The 18,026-nt window shown below is 48.8% G+C and overlaps 1 long non-coding RNA gene across 5 annotated transcripts; it reads right to left on the bottom strand.

The window, feature by feature from the left end:
- Positions 1-3,520: 3,520 nt before the first annotated feature.
- On the bottom strand, positions 3,521-7,616 carry LOC130255543 (uncharacterized). Of its 5 annotated transcripts, none has more exons than XR_008840942.1 (5): positions 7,485-7,616; positions 6,033-6,157; positions 5,056-5,518; positions 4,762-4,876; positions 3,521-3,648 (listed from the first exon to the last, which is right to left on the bottom strand). It is a non-coding gene; the product is annotated as an uncharacterized LOC130255543 (long non-coding RNA). The 5 variants fall into 5 exon arrangements; XR_008840944.1 differs by having other exon boundaries at positions 5,056-5,602; XR_008840945.1 differs by having other exon boundaries at positions 5,056-5,602; positions 7,478-7,616.
- Positions 7,617-18,026: the final 10,410 nt, after the last annotated feature.

Genomic DNA, 18,026 nt, shown 5'->3' on the forward strand with positions numbered 1-18,026 from the left:
CAGGAATAAACCCCCCAATTCTTTATCCCACTGGACTAAGAAAAAAATATTTCACTCAGGGGGAAAAGTGGAAAAAACCTATTTATTACACCATACAAGAGAAACACTTCCCAGCACAGATCCAGATGACAAAAAAATTTTCACACGAGAGAGAAGAGAGACGTGACGATTCGATCTTCACTAGAAGGACGAGATGCTTCTTGGCCGGTGTCCAGAGGCAGCCGCAGGTTCTCCGGAGCGAGCTGGTGCTGATCCTCGGGAGGTGAGGGGTGGGGGAAGGGAGAGGAGAGAGAGAGAGAAAGGAAGAAAAAACAGCCAGCAAGCCTTAAACAAAGCGAGCTAAAACAATAATTCAAGCAATATAAAGCCAAAAATCAAGAAAAAAAAAAAACAGCTACAACTAACAACCAGGCAACGAACTACTACCACAGCAGCGAAAAGCCACAAGCAGCAGCAGCCAGAGCCAAGCGAGCCACCGCAAGAGAAGGAAAAAACCAAGGCCAGTCCACAGAGTCGAGCCCAGGCGGCCCCTCCCCCGGGAGCAGACAGCTTCATGGCCAAGGGGGGCAGGGTGAGAATTCAGTCAAAACACCAACCCAGGACACACTTTATCCGGGTTCTCTTTATATTTCCCCACGGTAGTTTTCCTCTGTTCTAACTCTATAAGGGAGTATGGGACTTTCACATATATTGGCCCCTGATTGCCAACTGCTTGTCTTAAGGGGGCTTGCAAAATTGGTTCTCTTTCTTTCTCCCTTCGTAACCTAGTACGCTGAGCAATTGGGCTACGTTCTCTGAGGGCTTTTCTTACTATCCTTCCCCTCCTTCGCTTGTTTAAGGCAGCAATAATTTCATCTATTTCATCATCCTCTTCTTCCTCCTCAGAGCCATTTGAATAAGAGCTGTCTGAGTCTGTTGTGGCCAACAGTTTACCTCGGCTAGTCCCCATCCTAGAAAGCACCGTGCGAGACCTATCGCGACGCCGCTGCCGGGCTGTGTGTCTGCGATCTTTGAGGGTGTCCACTCCCGCGGCAGCTCCCTGACCTTCGGGGTTGCCATGGCATCTCACAGGCCCGAGAACGGAGGAGGTGTCACATCCCCTGTGGGAGGTTCCCTCCCCGCCTTCTGTGCACAAGGCCCTGTCCCCCGGCCCCTCCTCTCGGGGCGGTGCCGGGGGCTGCAGGGGCAGTGTCCTTTGCTGCCAGGGCCCACCTTCCTCCTCCTTCACTGACCGGAGCTCCTCCTGCCCCGTGTCCCCCCTTTGCGGGGCTGCGGGAGGAGGGGCTGCGGCCTGGCCCGAGCCCGCCCCAGCGCGGCCGAGACCGATCCTGTTCTCATGGCGGGCGCAACCAGCTCCATCTCTGATTCCTCTGGATTTTTACATAAACTACTGAAAGTTGGCTCCTTCTTTTTACCCTTTAAGACTAATATATGCTCTTTCTCCTTTTCCCGGTCCAGCTCACATGCTAATACCAGGAAAAGCCGGGCATATTTTAGCTCTTCAAAAAAATTATCTCTACGTAGTTGGGATATTAAACTTGATATTAATTTTCGATTTAAAGTTCCAAACTTAGGCCAGGTTTCTCCATTATCTAATTCATACACTGGCCAGATTTTTTCCGAGAGTCTAATAAGTTTAGGTTTTGAAAGCTCGGACTCCTCTCCAATCAGATTTGCCCAGCTTTTCAATATTTGCCCCAAAGGGCTATCTCTTGGAATACTATTATTATCAGATTCAGAAGAGGATGTGCAACCCATTCTGATATCCTGAAATATACAGCAAAGCACAAAACAAACAATCCAAACAGTTGGGATTCGAAACCACAATCCCTCTGAGCCACAGCACAGACACTAATGAACTGAACCACTCTGGCTTCAAGCCAAGAGCACTGCAATTCAAACATGCACTTTATGAAGGCAGTCCTTCTTACAGATAAAGAGCAGAATTGTTGTGCTGAGGTTCTCCAAAACAAATTCACACTTTACAAAATTACAAATTACCCAGATACTAAACAAACAAAATGCCTTTTATTCCGTCACGCACACATCTCTGTTCCCAGGGTTCTTGGCTCTGATATCTCTGGACCTCCGCTGGGCCTTTCCAGAGCTGCCGGCCTCGGTCCAGGGATTTTTCCAGATGCCTTCTCTCCTGGCTGGCTCGCCAAAAACTGTTGCCTTTAGGAGCACCAAAAAAAATCCCAAAAACAACCCCTAAAATTACCAAAACCCCTGCAAACTATTCCCAAAAAAATCCCCTAGAAACACCCCAGAAAAACCCCTAAAAATCACCATAACCTGGCGGTTGCTTCCTAAAACCCCCAAAAAATTACTAAAACATTTCCCAAAACCCCCAAAAATCACCTGGAGCTGGTGGCCAAAAATGAGAAAAAAACCCCAAAAAAACCCTAAAAATAACCCAAAAAATTCCCAAAAACTCACCAAAAATCCCAAAAAATCCCCCAAAAATCCCAAAAAAAACTCCAAAAAAAAATCCCAAAAATATCCCCCAAAATTGCCAAAAAAAAAACCAAAAAATCCCCCCCAAAAAATCCCCAAAAATTTGAAAAAATATCCCCCCAAAAAAATTCCAAAAATCAGCTGGAGCTGGCAGCCAAATGGGAGAAAGAACCCCAAAAAAACCTACCAAAAAACCCCCAAAAAATTACAAATAAAAATGTCCAAAAAATTGCCATAAATTAAAAAAAAAAATCCCCAAAATAATCCCCTCAAAAATTTCCCAAAAACCCCATAAAATCCCAAATAATCCCCGAAAAAATCCCAAAGAAACCCCAAAAAACCCCAAAAACCACCCAAAAATATGTAAGTTCTGCATAGGGACGAGCACTGCAGTGTACAGAACGCTAAGGAGAAAGCATGCACAGCACACAGTAGTTCTCACTTTGCACTACACTTAGAACTGAGTTCTCTGCATCACGGCTATGTACCACAGAAGACTGCTTGACCGAATAGGTATGTAGTAGCAAAAGCCCGTGACACGCGCGGCAGTCGCGTATCCCGAGGCGCGGGGTTCGGTTTAGGGTCCTTTGCCCTGGGCATGAGCAACGGTGCCCAGAGCAATGGATTGCCAGGCAGGAGTGGGACACAGCCCGGTAGTGCAGCCATAGTCGCCCCCCCATCCCGCTTGTGGACACTACCAGGTACAGGAGCACCCCCAGATCTCAGGCACGACGATTTGAGCCCAGAGCGATGGATCAGCAGACATGAGCACGGGTTTTTGGTGAAACTCGGGTGTCACAGGTGGATTTTTAGGAGGAATCTCCCACTTTGGGGAGATTTTGGGGCCAAATCTTTGATTTTGGCTAAAACCACCTCATCCCGTGTGGATTTTTGGGGCTCTCTTCATATTTTTGTGGTGAAATTCCCCAATTTTTTTCCCAAATCCTTTTTAAATTTATTTTTTTATTTTTTAGTGTTTCCTCCTCCCCAGTTTCCCAAAACCCCCCCTAAAAAATTCCAAAATAATTTCAAAAAACTCCACACAAATACAGGGGAACTTCCATGTCAATTTAATATTTTGGGGGGATGGGGTGCCCAAAATTTTTGGGCTCCTCCCACTCAGTCCTGGGGCACCCCGGGGGTCTTGGTGCCCTCCAGCATCTCCTTGTAGTGGTGCTTGAAAAAACCAACCTGGGAAGGGAAATTCGGGGGGGGGGGGAGGGGGGGAATTGAAAATATAGTTGAAAATTTAAAAAAAATCCATTTAAAACATTTTAAAATCCTGAAAAAACAGAAAAACAAAAAACCAAAAAAACCCTCAAATAAAAAGGCCAAAAACAAGAAAAAAAAAAGAAACCACACAAACCCGACCAAAAAACCGAAAAAAAGCTTTCAAATTTCCCCTTACAAAAATCCCAAACCGCACAGAAATTTCCCCAAAAAATCACAAACCCCTAAAAATCCCCAAAAACCTTCCCCAATCCCCCCAAAATACTTCAAAATCCCCAAAAAAACTTTTTAAAAACCTCTAACAAATACCTTAAGAAAACCTTCAAACCCACTCAAAAACCTAAAAAAAAATCCCAAAAAAGCCCCAAAATTCCCCTTTAAGACCCCTCGAAACTCCACTAAAATCCAAAAAAAACCTCTTTAAAATCCCCTAAAAAAACCCTTCCAAATCCCCTAAAAGCTCCAAAACCTCTTTAAAATCCCCTAGAAAAAAAACCCTAAAAAATATCCAAAAACCCTTTAAATTTCCCTAAAATATCCCTTTAAAATCCCCAAAAAAATCCCAAAATTCCTCCAAAAATCCTTTTAAAAACCCTTAACTCCCCCAAAATACTCCCAAAATTCCCCCAATAAAACTGAAAAAAAAACCTTTAAAATTCTTTAAAAACCCCCAAAATGCCCAAAAATCTCTTTAAAATCCCCTTTAAAAACCCCTAAAAATTCCCAAAAACCCCTTAAAAATTCCCTAAAAATTTTAAAATTAAAAAAAACAAATCCCAAAATTCCTCCAAAAATCCTTTTAAAAACCCCTAAATCCCCCCCACCTCAAAATAACCCTCAAAAATTCCCCCAATAAAATCTAAAAAACTCTTTAAAAATTATTTCAAAACAGCCCAAAATCCCCCAAATTTCCCCAAACTCAGCGAGCACCAGCACGAACCTGTTGCGAGTAGAGTCTGGCTACCATGGCTGGGAAGGATGCTGATAAAGCATGGAGATGTGACACAGGTAACACAGATGGACACAAACGACAGAACACGGACACAGATTACACAAGAGACACCAGTTATTTACCCAGAGCTGGAAGGAACTGGAGCAGCCATCAAGTGCAGCATCTCAGAGCCAGAGCTGGAAGGAAGAATGTGCCACAGTCAGAGCTGGAGGTTCAGCAAGCTGGACTGGGAAACACCTGCAAGTGAAACAAGCAGAAGGAACAGAAATCACCTGGGCCCTCAGATATCCTGAGCAGTAAGTGAGCAAGGGGTGCAGGAGCAGGAGCTGTGAGAACCAGGAACAGCTCTCGTGCAGGGGCTCCACGGGCTGGAGCTGTTACAGGCACAGGTGTCCCTGAGGGAGAGCTGAGCTCACCTGCAGCTGCAGCAGGAACATCTCGAGGCTGGATCCGGACTGAGTGCACCCTGGACTCTGAGCCAGGCGCAGGCGTGGGTGTCCCTAACCAGGAGCTCTGGGCAGCGGGGAGCCCAGCCTCTTCCACTGGGGACTGAAGCCATGCCAAGTGCCACTCTCGGCGTGGAGGCGTCTCCCAGTCCCATCCCTGAGAGCAGAAGGAGGCAGGGGCTCTCCTGGGGACGTGGTGCAGCAGCATCTCCTCTGTCTCGGCACAAAGGGGGTCAGTCAGCACCCCCAGGGTGCACAGCACAGCCCCACATAACCCACAGGAGATGCCTGTCTTGGTGCCACGCTGGGCCCGTGCTCCTCACCTGGGCTCATCCTCCCGTGTCAGTGTGCCAGGGCTGCTCCTGTTGGGGCCGTGTCCCAGCCCGAGCCCTTCGGCCAGTCCCCTGTGCTGCTTCCTGCATGGAGACAGTCCCTGGGGAGGAAGATGCTGCAGCTTTGCCTCTTGGAAGATGCAGCTCTTGCCCCAGCAGGAGCTGCCAACCCTCAGCACAGATCTCTGCAGGCAGCAAAAGGCAGTGGTGAAAGCAGGCACTGCTCTTAAGGACTGCAGCCGACCCCGTGGGCCATCACGTGCCCCTTTTCTCTGCAGTGCTGCAGGGGCTGGGTCACAGCCCGAGACCTGCCCCAACGGCTGCAGCTTTCCGGGCAAACGAGAGCCCCGGCGCCTCTCGGAAGCTTCTCCTGGGCAGGCTGGGCCCAGGGCTGGTCGAGAGGCTTTGCCTCCTGTCCTTCCCCCTGCTGTGGCCGCAGGCCCCACCGTCCCCTTTCCAGCCTGACCCGCACTTTGGTGGCTCTGCATCCCTCCGGTGAGCCCGGGAGAGGGAATGGAGCTGTGCCGGGCCGGGCTGCCCAGGCAGGGCTTCTGGACAACGAGGCACGGCTCGCTTGGAGACAGGGACAGTCAGGAAACCCCTCCCCAGACTTACCAAATCTCACAGGAATGACAGGGGGCTGCAACTGCCCCATCCTCTGCGGGAGCCCAGTCGGGGGAGGCCCATTCTGGGGGGCTGTGCCAGGCAGCCTTCTCTGCAGCTTCCCCACAGCTGAATCTCTGCAAATACATTTGGAAAACAGTTGGGTAGATTCAAAGTCCCAGAGCACTGCCTGGCTCCCTTCTCTACCGTGTCACACTCACCTGCGGGAGAGGCCACAGGCTCGGGCCAGCCTCGAGCTCCCGGGGCAAAAAGGAGAGTCCCAATCCTACAAAATGCCCCAAAAAAAGCCCGACCACAACTAAAAAACTCCCTACCCCTGACCAAATAAAAACAAAAAAAAAACCCCTTTAAATACAGAAAACTTACACCTATTTTTAATATTTAATTTCTACTCCTTTTCATATTTGATATTATATATATTACATATATTGTTCAATAAATTTACAATGCAATTTACATTATAACATATATACTACACTTTTATAATTTATTATGCACATAATTATGCACATATTACAAAAATTAATTTCTAGTTTATGTATATAAATATATCCTTACATATATTTGTACGTTTATATTTTTTAATATTATTTATTAAAAAAGCTCAGCCACTAACCAAATAGAAACCAAAAAACCCTTTCTTTTTAAATATATATCAAATTTTTTAAATAAATATATATATGTAATTTAAATATATAAATAAATAATATATAAATTATATTTTTATATATATAATTATTTATATAATGTATAAAAATATATATTTTTTAAAATATATGTATCTCATATTTATATCTGTAATTTATATATTATGTATATGGTACACCATAACATGTATGATACTATTTATATTATATCCTATATATATACTTCTATTTGTTTATATTCTATACTTGTATATATATTTACACGTACATACATTTATACATAGTTTTAGTTTTAGTTTTAGATATATTTTTAGTTTTATGTTTGTATATATTGTGTATTTGTGCATTTACATTTGCTTATATTAATTATATTTATGTTATTTATAAAAATCCTACCTCTAACCAAATAAAACCAATAAAACATTTATTTAAGCTATAGTTAGGTATTTTTCATATTTATATTTTCCTGTCTCCTACACCCAGCCCTCCCTGTGAATGTTCTGGCACCATTGGGTCCCTCTGGGGGACGGCACCCGGCACCACCCCCGCCATTCCCCACTCACCTGCTCCTTTACGGCAGCGTGGCTCCCTCTCCTCGGGACCTTGGGGTGCCCCAAAGGACACGGGAGCCCCCGAGTCTCCACCCCCTGTCCCCCTCAGCCTTTTTTCCTCACCCCCCAAAGAACGACTGCAGCTGCTCCACGGGGGCAGCCCAGAAGTTCCCCAGCCCCGCAGACACAGGCGACAGGAGGCAGAAGAGAGGACAAAGGTAGAAACCCCCTCCCGCACCTCTCACCTTTCTGGCTGAGAAAGCAGCTGCCTCCTCCTGCTGGCTGCTCCCGGCTGCGGGCAGGGCGATGGCTCGGGCAGCTCTGCAGGCTGTTCTTTCTTCCTCGATGTTATTTGTGTTTTCCTCCGTTTCCCCGGGCGGGAGGGGAGCCGGGAGGGAACACAGACAGGAGACGGGACGTGAGGCGGAGCACGGCAGAGAGAGGCGTGCCGCAGCTGCCTGCCGGCGCCCGCCGAGCTCCGGCGTGCCCACGGTGCCGCTGGGCGCACGGCCCGTGTCCGCACGCCTGGCAATGCCGCGGAGAACGGCTCGGGGCGCGGGCAGGCAGCCCAAACACGGACCTTGGTCCTTCATTTCCCGCCCTTTCTTGCGGCCATCTTTGTTGTGGCCGAAGACACGTCCGGTCGGCTGCCGTGTTTCTTGTGGTTCCCTTCGGGCCCTCGCCCCTCACAAAGGCATCCTTCTTATCTCCTGCCTGAACCTTACCCGACGCTGGCAGCGGTGGACGCCGACCGACCCCGCGCTCTTGGCACGGTATTCCGCCTCCATTCCCGGCGCTTGGATGCATCGGGGTGCTGCTTCCGGTTCAAAATGGCGGCGCCCGTGCTTGCCACCCTCTTCCGTACAACATGGCGGCGCCCGTACTTGCCACCCTCTTCCGTACAAAATGGCGGCGCCCGTGCTTGCCACCCTCTTCCGTACAACATGGCGGCGCCCGTTTTCGCCACGTGTTCCGGTTCAAAATGGCGACGCCCGTGACCGCCACGTGCTTTCGGTTTAATATGGCCGCGCCCCTGCCCGCCACGTGTTTTTAGGTAAATATGGCATCTCCAACGCGGCCGCGTGGTGCTGGACAAGTGTGCCTGCGACTACATAGTCACGTGTTGCCGGACAGTATGTCGGCGGCCATTCTGCCGTGTGATAGGGGACAGTTTTTGCGGCCCCGATGAAAGTGGTCGGGCCGACAGGGTGACCCGATGACATGGAGGGGCGGGCCGACCCTATGACGCGCGGGAGCGTGGCGAGGCGGTGACGCGGGAGGGTCGGGGCCGCGGCAGTGACGCCGGGGGCGTGGCCGTCACTGCAACGCGGGGGGCGTGGCCGCGGCTGTGATGCGGGGGGGCCGACCCGATGACGTGCGGGGCCGTGGGCGGAGCCCGGGCCGCTGCCGTGCGGTCGCTAACGTGACAGGGCTTCCGCTTCGACTGCTGCCGGTGCCGGCAGCCGATCTCGTCCGAGCGTTGCCGCCGCTCCCTCGGCGGGCGGAATGTGGGGCTCGGGCACCCGGCGGCATCGGGGCGGGCGCTGGGGCCGAGCACGGCGCTGCCGCTGCTGCTCCGGGCTGCTGCCGGGGCTCCCGTGCCGCCGGCCGTGCGCGGGAGGGCGGTGCGGGGATTTCCCTGCGCTGAGGTTCCCCCGGCACCTCCCAAACCCGCCGCTCCGGCGCTGCCAGGGAGCTTTTGATAAATTAAAAAGATACCGTGTATTCTTGGAGTGTTGCATTCTACCTCTGTTGTTTTTCCTGCTAGTCTGGATCCTCTTCATTTCTTCATTTTTTTAGGTGCCCAGGGTGTGGTGGATGTCCTGATTGAGGGCAGTGATGGCTTTCATGAAGAAATCTTTAAATGAAGACGTGATTACCCAAACATTTCCCTTCCCTGCTGCACTAGAAGCCAGGAATATCCTGTTGCTTCAGTCTGAAAACGGAACAGGTACAGGTTTTTTTGGTATTGTGCCATTTCTACCAGTGGCGTGAAAGGGGCATCATTTTGAGCCATTTTTAATAATTTTTGGGGATATTTTTGGGGTGTTTCTGACTGTTTTTTTGGGGTTTTTTTCTCACTTTGGCCACCTGGTCCAGCTAATTTTTGGAGCTTTTTTTGGGGAATTTTTTTGGTAATTTTGGAGGATTTTTTTAGGAATTAGTTTCAGGATTTTTGGTAATTTTGGGGGGTGGTTTGGTAATTTTGGGGATTTTTTGGGGATTTTTGGGGGTAAATTTTTTTGAGAATCTTTTCGTGATTTTAGGGAATTTTTTTGCGGGTTTTTGGGAATTTTTTGGGATTATTTATGGGTATATTTTTTGGGACTTTTTGAGGGTTTTTTGAGACTTTTTTGGGGATTTTTTTTTATTTTTGGGGGTTTCTGGAATTTTTGGGGGATTTTTTTGGGGGATATTTTTTGGTAGCTTTGGGGATTTTTTGGGGAATATTTTGGGGATTTTTGGGGATATTTTTGGGGAAGTTATTGGGGATTTTTTGAGATATTTTTGGGGTGTTTTTGGGGATTTTTTCACCTTTGGCTGCCAGGTTGTGGTGACTTTTAGGGGTTTTTTTGGGGTGTTTCTGGGGGTTTTTTTGGGAATTTTTTGGGGGGTTTTGTTAATTTAATGGGTTTTTTGGGGTGTTTTTTGGTCTTTTTTTTCACCTTTGGCTGCCAGGTTATGGGGATTTTGGGGGATTTTTGGGGGTGTTTCTAGTGGATTTTTTTGGGATATTTTTGGGGGGGTTTGGTAAATTTAGGGGATTTTTTGGGGGGTATTCTTGGGGTATTTTTGGGATTTTTTGGGGGTTTTTTTCCTTACCTTTGGCTTTCAGCTCCAAGTAGTTTTTGGGTTTCTTTTGGGGATATTTTTGGTGATTTTTGGAGATTTTTTGGGGGATTTTTTTTGGGGATTTTGGTAATTTTTGGGGATATTTTTGGGATTTTTTTTGGGGTTTTTTGAGATTTTTTATTTAATTTTGGGGGGCATTTTTTGGGATTTCTGGTGGGTTTTTGGAAATTTTTGGGGGGATTTCATTTTTTTTTAATTTTTGCCGATTTTTTGGAGATTTTTTTGGTAATTTTTAAAGAGTTTTTAGGTAGTTTTTTGGGGTTCTTTCTCCCCTTTGGCCTCTAGCTCCAGCTGATTATTGGGATTTTTTGGGGAGATATTTTTTTAAATATTTTGGGATTTTTGGGGGATTTTTTTTTTTAAATTATTTTTGGGTTTTTGGTAATTTTGGGGGATATTTTTGGGTGGTTTTTGGGGTTTTTTGGGGTTTCTTTGGGATTTTTTCGGGGATTATTTGGGATTTTAGGGGGTTTTTGGGAAATTTTTGAGGGGATTATTTTGGGGATTTTTTTTTTTTTAATTTATGGCAATTTTTTGGACATTTTTATTTGTAATTTTTTGGGGGTTTTTTGGTAGGTTTTTTGGGGTTCTTTCTCCCATTTGGCTGCCAGCTCCAGCTGATTTTTGGAATTTTTGGGGGGATATTTTTTCAAATTTTTAGGGATTTTTTGGGGTTTTTTTTTTGGGTTTTTTTTGGCAATTTTGGGGGATATTTTTGGGATTTTTTTTGGAATTTTTTTTTGGGATTTTTGGGGGGATTTTTTGGGATTTTTGGTGAGTTTTTGGGAATTTTTTGGGCTATTTTTGGGGTTTTTTGGGGGTTTTTTTGGTTTTTTTTTTCTCATTTTTGGCCACCAGCTCCAGGTGATTTTTGGGGGTTTTTCTGAGGACTTTTTTGGTAATTTTGGGGGGATTTTTGGGGAGTTTTGGTAATTTTAGGGGTTTTTTTGGTAATTTTGGGGATTTTTTGCGGGAAATGTTTTAGTAATTTTTTTTGGGTTTTAGGGAGCAACCACCAGGTTATGGTGATTTTTAGGGGTTTTTCTGGGGTGCTTCTAGGGGATTTTTTTGGGAATAGTTTGCGGGGGTTTTGGTAATTTTAGGGGTTTTTTTTGGGATTTTTTTTGGTGCTCCTAAAGGCAACAGTTTTTGGCGAGCCAGCCAGGAGAGAAGGCATATGGAAAAATCCCTGGACCGAGGCCGGCAGCTCTGGAAAGGCCCAGCGGAGGTCCAGAGATATCAGAGCCAAGAACCCTGGGAACAGAGATGTGTGAGTGACGGAATAAAAGGCATTTTGTTTGTTTAGTATCTGGGTAATTTGTAATTTTGTAAAGTGTGAATTTGTTTTGGAGAACCTCAGCACAACAATTCTGCTCTTTATCTGTAAGAAGGACTGCCTTCATAAAGTGCATGTTTGAATTGCAGTGCTCTTGGCTTGAAGCCAGAGTGGTTCAGTTCATTAGTGTCTGTGCTGTGGCTCAGAGGGATTGTGGTTTCGAATCCCGACTGTTTGGATTGTTTGTTTTGTGCTTTGCTGTATATTTCAGGATATCAGAATGGGTTGCACATCCTCTTCTGAATCTGATAATAATAGTATTCCAAGAGATAGCCCTTTGGGGCAAATATTGAAAAGCTGGGCAAATCTGATTGGAGAGGAGTCCGAGCTTTCAAAACCTAAACTCCTTGGGGTATGCATCGGGTCTTTCCATCCTTTTGCATCACCCACCAATTGCAACCTGGTCCTTGAGAGAAAACCACCCCACGGAAAGGATTGTCTTTGCTGGAGGGAGAGTTCACCCAAACAGTTTTTCCTAACATGCCTCTCAGGTGTACCACTGGGACCTTATCTCCATCTGCTGTTCCCAAGGGCTCAGATTGGGCAGGGCCTGCTCAGTTAGTGAAACCTCGGGTATTCACTAACCATGTGGCCTTTGGTAGATTGATCTCCCAGTTCTTGAAAGTCCCCCCACCAAGTGCCTTTAAGGTGGTTTTAAGCAGGCCATTGCACCGTTCGACTTTCCCAGCTGCTGGTGCATGGTAGGGAATATGATACACCCACTCAATGCCATGTTCTCTAGTCCAGGTGCTTAGAAGGATGTTTTTGAAATGAGTCCCATTGTCTGATTCAATTCTCTCAGGGGTACCATGCCTCCAGAGGACTTGTTTTTCCAGGTCCAGGACGGTGTTCCGAGCAGTGGTGTGAGGCACAGGGTAGGTCTCCAACCACCCGGTGGTGGCTTCCACCATGGTCAGCACGTAGCGCTTGCCTTGGCGGTCTGAGGCAGTGTGATGTAGTCAATCTGCCAGGCCTCTCCGTACTTGTACTTGGACAACCGCCCCCCATACCAGAGGGGCTTCACCCGCTTGGCCTGCTTGGTGTCAGCACATGTCTCACAGTCGTGGATAACCTGGGAGATGCTGTCCATGGTTAGATCCACCCCTCGGTCTCGTGCCCACTTGTAGGTGGCGTCTCTGCCCTGATGACCTGAGGCATCATGGGCCCATCGAGCTAGGAACAATTCTCCCTTGTGTTCCCAATCTAAGTCTATCTTTGAGACCTCTATCTGTGCAGCCTGATCTACCTGCTTGTTATGCCAGTGTTCTTCATTAGCCCGACTCTTGGGAACATGGGCATCCACATGACGGACTTTCACGGGTAGCTTCTCTACTCGAGTGGCAATGTCTTTCCACTCATCAGCAGCCCAGATTGGTTTTCCTCTACGTTGCCAGTCAGCCTTTTTCCACCTCTCCAGCCACCCCCACAGAGCACTGGCTACCATCCAGGAGTCAGTGTAAAGGTAGAGCTTTGGCCATTTCTCTCTCTCAGCAATGTCCAAGGCCAGCTGAACAGCTTTGAGCTCAGCAAGTTGACTTGATCCACCTTTTCCTTCAGTAGCTTGTGCAACCTGTCGTGTGGGGCTCCATACGGCTGCTTTCCACTTCCGGTTCATCCCCACAATGCGACAGGAACCGTCGGTGAAAAGGGAGTAGCATTTTTCATCTGCTGGCAGTTGGTTGTACGGTGGGGCTTCTTCAGCCCGGGTCACTTGTTCCTGCTCCTCTTCGTCAGCGAGACCAAAATCTTCACCTTCTGGCCAGTTTGTAATTATCTCCAAAATCCCAGGGCGATTCGGGTTGCCAATACGGGCGCGCTGCGTGATGAGGGCAATCCACTTGCTCCATGTGGCGTCGGTGGCTGGTGGGTAGAGGGAACCTTTCCTTTGAACATCCACCCCAGGACTGGCAGCCAGGGTGCCAGGAGAAGCTGTGCTTCCGTGCCAATCACCTCTGAGGCAGCTTGAACTCCTTCATAGGCAGCCAGGATTTCCTTCTCTGTGGGAGTGTAATTGGCTTCAGACCCTTTGTAACTTCTGCTCCAGAATCCCAGGGGTTGGCCTCGGGTCTCACCACGCACCTTCTGCCACGGGCTCCAGGACAGACCATTGTTCCCAGCTGCAGAGTAGAGCACATTCTTTACCTCTGGGCCCGTCCTGACTGGGCCAAGGGCCACTGCATGAGCAATCTCCTGCTTGATCTGGGCAAAGGCTTGCTGCTGTTCAAGGCCCCAGTGGAAATTGTTCTTCTTGTGAGTGACCAGGTAGAGAGGACTCACAATCTGGCTGTACTCAGGGATGTGCATTCTCCAAAAGCCTATGGCACCTAGGAAAGCTTGTGTTTCCTCCTTGCTTGTTGGTGGAGACATTGCAGTGATCTTATTGATGACCTCAGTGTTGGATCTGGCGCCATCCATCTTGCCACTTCACTCCCAGGAACTGGATCTGTCGGGCAGGTCCTTTGACTTTCCTCTTTTTAATGGCGAAACCGGCTCCCAGCAAAATCTGGATGATCTTCTCTCCCTTCTCAAATACCTCCACTGCCGTGTTCCCCCACACAATGATGTCATCGATGTACTGCAAATGTTCTGGAGCCTCACCCTTTTCCAGTGCAGCCTGGATCAGTCCGTGGCAGATGGTGGGGCTGTGTTTCCACCCCTGGGGCAGTCGGTTCCAGGTGTACTGCACGCCCCTCCAGGTGAAAGCAAACTGAGGCCTGCACTCTGCTGCCAAAGGAATGGAGAAAAACGCATTGGCGATGTCAATGGTGGCATACCACCTTGCTGCCTTGGACTCCAGCTCGTACTGCAGCTCCAGCATGTCTGGCACGGCAGCGCTCAGCAGTGGAGTCACTTCATTCAAGGCACGATAGTCCACAGTCAATCTCCATTCTCCGTCAGATTTGCGCACAGGCCAGATGGGGCTGTTGAAGGGTGAGTGGGCTTTGCTGACCACCCCTTGGCTCTCCAGCTCATGGATCATCTTGTGGGTGGGGATCACAGCATCTCGATTTGTCCGGTACTGCCGGCGGTGCACTGTCATGGTGGCAATTGGTACCTGTTGCTCTGTCACTTTCAGGAGTTCTACTGCAGATGGGTTTTCTGATAGTCCAGGCAAAGTGTTCAACTGCTTAATGCTCTCTGTTGCTACAGCAGCTATTCCAAAAGCCCACCTGAACCCCTTTGGGTCTTTGTAGTAGCCATTCCTGAGGAAGTCTATGCCTAGAATACGTGGTGCCCCTGGGCCAGTTACAATAGGATGCTTCTGCCACCCCTTCCCTGTCAGACTAATCTCAGCTTCCAGCAAAGTGTATTCCTGTGATCCCCCCTTCACCCCAACAATAGAAACAGGTACCTTCCCCACATGTTCTGATGGTATCAGGGTGCATTGTGAACCAGTATCAACTAGTACTCTATGTTCCTGTGGCTTTGATGTGCCAGGCCATCGCACCCACACTGTCCAATACTCTCTGGCATCCCATGCCTCTCCCTGGCTAGAGGCAGGGCCCCTCTAGCCCTGGTTATTATTTCTTTCCTGGGCATACATAGTGGAGGTTCCTTCCAGGGGATCTGACACATCATCCTCCCTTCTGTGATACCCTGCACCTTTACCATGGGAGGTTGAGGCTACCTTCATTTTAGCGCGGTTCCCTCGGTTAGCATTTCCCTCCCTGAGTTGACGCACCCGTGCTGCCAGGACAGAAGTGGGTTTCCCATCCCATTTTCCCATGTCTTCTCCATGGTCTCACAGGAAAAACCACAGGGCAACTCGTGAGGTGTACCCTCTCTCCCTAGCTGGGGGGCGTTGGGTTCTAGATTTGGGGCCTATGACTCGCACTGGTGCTGCACTGATCTTTCTTATCTCCTCCCTCATCTCCTCCCTCATCTCCTCCATCCTGTTTTGGACCTCTTGGAGGTCCCTGGCCATGGCAGAGACATTGGCCTGCATTGGGCCATTCATCATACTCTCAAAATTTCTGAGTCTGTTGGCAACAGAACCCACTGTCTCTTGGTGGTCATCAGCGTTGATCATTGCAATGAAGGTGGTATATTGAGATGGCCCCAGGGTTGCCAGATTCCACAGCATCTGCCCTGTGCACCTGACCTTGTCAGGTCATTGTCATGCTGTCCATCCCTCCCAAAGAGTGCCTCTAATACTGCCACTTCTCTCAGCTGCTGGATCCCTTCCTCAAGAGTTTTCCAGCGCATTCTACGGTGGTACTCCTGCATTCTCTCTTTGTGGACAAACTTCTCTCTCACACTCATTAAAAACCGGTCCCAGAGGGAAAGGAGGCCTTGCTCCCTTACAAATATCTGGTCCACACCTGAATCCTGGGCCAAGGATCCCAAATTCCTGGCCTCAGTTCCATCCAGTTGCACACCTGTTCCCGTAAGGTCCCAGACCAGGAGTAACCAAGTTGTAAAAGGCTCACGGCCTCGCCGTGCAATGTCTTTACGCAGGTTACGGAGACTGTCATATGAGAGGGACTCGGTGAAAATCTCAGCCTCTGGCTCCCTTGCTGATTGTGAGGACCCTCCTGGCTGATCCCCATTATCTAGGTGCCTTGTTTTAATCTTAGATTTTCTAGTTTCCACAGGGGCAACTGCTGCTGGCTGTGGCTGCCCCTGTGATCCGGCTGGAACCTGGACAGATACAACATCTACGGGTTCCACTGCAGCACCATCTGACTCTCCTTCTTTAGGGCAGGGGGAGGGTTTCTCACCAGCTGAAGAAAAGTGCTCCTTCAACATCTGGCTGTGCTCCTTCAACATCCAGCTTTGCTGCTTCAACACCTGGCCAATATCCTTCACTAGAGCTCCCACCCACTCTGGGTGGTTCATTTCTGCAGTGGGCTGTGGGGCAGCATCAGGCTCTGGGGCCACATCCCTAGTCCCCGGAGCAGAGTCATGTTCTGGGGCAACATCCCTGGTCCCTGGGGCAGGGGCAGACTCTGTGGCAATATCCCTAGTCCCTGGGGTAGGTATCAGGGTTGTTAACCAAGCCAATATTCCCTTGTTTCTGAATGCTAAGTAGAGCAGGCCTATCAGCAATGCCAGCCACGGTAAAATAACACTAGCAATTAAAACATATCTGAAATTCTTGAAAACTGGTGGGGTAGCCTCAAAAAACTGGGTAATGGGTTGGGAGAAAATTTCCCTTGCATTCATTACTTCACAGTAAGTACCATTATTTAAATAACCCCAGAAACACGCAGTTAGAGTATGATAGCTCTGGATCCATGTGGCCACTTCCCAGAGAAAATTAAAAAACCATGAATTCCTGACATAATCAATCCACCAAACTAATTGGATAATAGCTACGGTAACTTTGGTGAGAGGGCCCATATTCAAAAAAGGGTTTACAAATGGGAGAGAGATATCTGTGGCCACATGGAGCCCAAACCGGACTAAACTAGACAACATGTTGAGACTCAAGAGAGCTGTTACACCTGTCTTAACTCTCCTCTTAATGCCCTCAAGCCCCACAATGGGCGCCAAAATCTGTCCCCAAAGGCTCCAACAGCAGGGGATCCTCCTCCGAGCTCGCTGGAAACACGAGTCCCCTCTGGAAGCCCGAGTGCCCCTCTCCAAGCCGATCCTACCTACCCATTTTATCCAGAGTCAGCAAAGATCTGGGGTGTAACCCGGCCAGCTCCATTGGCATGATAATGGGAAAAATTCTTTAAATTGACACAGTAATAGGAAAACACTCAACCCCCAACACAGCTTCTCCTGCCAGCCCCGCTGTCAGCCTGCTGCCATCACTCACCCTCACAGATGAGCTGGAGCTCTTCCTTCTTCCCCCTCAGGTACCGCTTGGCCATCCCTGGGAACACAGAGCCTGTCACTGCCTGCCCCAGGGACACAGCTCCCTGCCAAAACCCCAGATGCTGCCTCCAAGATGACTCCGATTCCAGCCTGGACCTCTCACCTTCCAGACAACTCCTTCCCAAGGCTCCCACCAACACCAACCCCCCTAAACAGCTGCACAGAAGCCCTCAACAGCCCGCCAGGACCCCCACCTGTCCCCATCCCTCTGCAGAGCTTTCCCAGCCTCCAGCAGAGCCCCTGGTGCCCTGCAGGTGCCATGGGATGGCACTCAGGAGGATCTGCTCCAAGGCCTTTCCTGGTAGCAAGCTCAGGCTGCCAGGCCTTTAGTTCCTGGATCATCCTTCCCACCAACCCTTCCTGTGCACAGCTGTCACTTTTGCACATTAATGCTCAGCTTGGACTTCTGCACTCAGGGCTTCCCCTCCCTACCCCACCCCATCCTTGCAGCCCTCCTTTGCATTCTGTCTATTGGCTTAGTATCTTTTTATATTGTGGTGCCCAAAACTGCACCTGTGTACTTCCAGCACTTTTCTTGGCTTCTCCTTCAGGGTGCTGGCACCATAATCACAGACACAGAACAGCTTCTCTTTCCAGAGTTATCCCTATCCTCTGCGCTTTCCCACCTCTGACTTGATGTTCACTGGGGGAATTCCCTGTTTCTGGCCATACATTGCCATACTCAGCAGGCACCCAGCTGTGTTTGGACATGAGCTGCCACAGCCTGGCACGCAGCAACTGGGGCACAGAATGTCAGGCTGGGCAGAGTGTT

Source organism: Oenanthe melanoleuca, chromosome 7 (genome assembly GCF_029582105.1).
Source record: "Oenanthe melanoleuca isolate GR-GAL-2019-014 chromosome 7, OMel1.0, whole genome shotgun sequence".
Lineage (NCBI taxonomy): Eukaryota > Metazoa > Chordata > Aves > Passeriformes > Muscicapidae > Oenanthe > Oenanthe melanoleuca.